Source organism: Arachis hypogaea, chromosome 15 (genome assembly GCF_003086295.3).
Source record: "Arachis hypogaea cultivar Tifrunner chromosome 15, arahy.Tifrunner.gnm2.J5K5, whole genome shotgun sequence".
Classification (NCBI taxonomy): Eukaryota; Viridiplantae; Streptophyta; class Magnoliopsida; order Fabales; family Fabaceae; genus Arachis; species Arachis hypogaea.
Window position 1 is genome coordinate 99138409 of NC_092050.1, and position 1503 is coordinate 99139911.

A 1503-nucleotide genomic window follows, 5' to 3' on the forward strand; every position below is an offset into this window, starting at 1 on the left:
AAGAGAAGCCAAAATACAACAATCCAGAGATAACCTTTCAGAAATTTTCAAACAGGAAAAGGAGATGGCAGCCGAAAATAATAATAATGTAAGGAAGATGCTTGGTGACTTTACTGCACCTAATTCCAATTTACATGGAAGAAGCATCTCCATTCCTGCCATTGGAGCAAACAATTTTGAGCTGAAACCTCAGTTAGTTTCTCTGATGCAACAGAACTGTAAGTTTCATGGACTTCCATCTGAAGATCCTTTTCAGTTCTTAACTGAATTCTTGCAGATATGTGATACTGTTAAGACTAATGGAGTAGATCCTGAAGTCTACAGGCTCATGCTTTTCCCTTTTGCTGTAAGAGACAGAGCTAGATTATGGTTGGATTCTCAACCCAAAGACAGCCTGAACTCTTGGGATAAGCTGGTCACGGCTTTCTTAGCCAAGTACTTTCCTCCTCAAAAGCTGAGCAAGCTTAGAGCTGATGTTCAAACCTTCAGACAGAAAGAAGGTGAATCCCTCTATGAAGCTTGGGAAAGATACAAACAGTTGACCAAAAAGTGTCCTTCTGACATGCTTTCAGAATGGACCATCCTGGATATATTCTATGATGGTTTATCTGAGCTATCAAAGATGTCATTGGACACTTATGCAGGTGGATCCATTCACCTAAAGAAAACGCCTGCAGAAGCTCAAGAACTCATTGACATGGTTGCTAATAACCAGTTCATGTACACTTCTGAAAGGAATCCTGTGAACAATGGGACGCCTATGAAGAAGGGAGTTCTTGAAGTTGATACTCTGAATGCCATATTGGCTCAGAACAAAATATTGACTCAGCAAGTCAATATGATTTCTCAGAGTCTGCATGGAATGCAAGCTGCATCCAACAGTACTCAAGAGGCATCTTCTGAAGAAGAAGCCTATGATCCTGAGAACCCTGCAATAGCAGAGTTAAATTACTTAGGTGAACCTTATGGAAACACCTATAACTCAACATGGAGAAATCATCCAAATTTCTCATGGAAGGATCAAAAGCCCCAACAAGGCTTTAATAATGGTGGAAGAAACAGGTTTAGCAATAGCAAGCCTTTTCCATCATCCACTCAGCAACAGACAGAGAACTCTGAACAAAATGCTTCTAATTTAGCAAATCTAGTCTCTGATCTATCTAAGGCCACTGTAAGTTTCATGAATGAAACAAAATTTTCCATTAGAAATCTGGAAGCACAAGTGGGCCAGTTGAGTAAAAGGATCACTGAAATCCCTCCTAGTACTCTCCCAAGCAATACAGAAGAGAACCCAAAAGGAGAGTGCAAGGCCATTGACATAAGCGCCATGGCCGAACCTGTGAGGATAGGAGAGGACGTGAATCCCAAGGAGGAAGACCTCCTGGGACGTCCAGTGATCAATAAGGAGCTTCCCTCTGAGGAACCAAAGGACTCTGGGGCCCATCTAGAGACCATAGAGATCCCATTGAACCTCCTTATGCCCTTCATGAGCTCTGATGAGTA

General features: G+C 41.8%; 1 non-coding gene across 1 annotated transcript; it reads right to left on the reverse strand.

Annotated features, from left to right (window-relative positions):
- Positions 1-460: 460 nt before the first annotated feature.
- Positions 461-568, reverse strand: LOC112752514 (small nucleolar RNA R71). Its single transcript, XR_003176948.1, has one exon. It is a non-coding gene; the product is annotated as a small nucleolar RNA R71 (small nucleolar RNA).
- Between the last annotated feature and the right edge of the window lie 935 nt (positions 569-1503).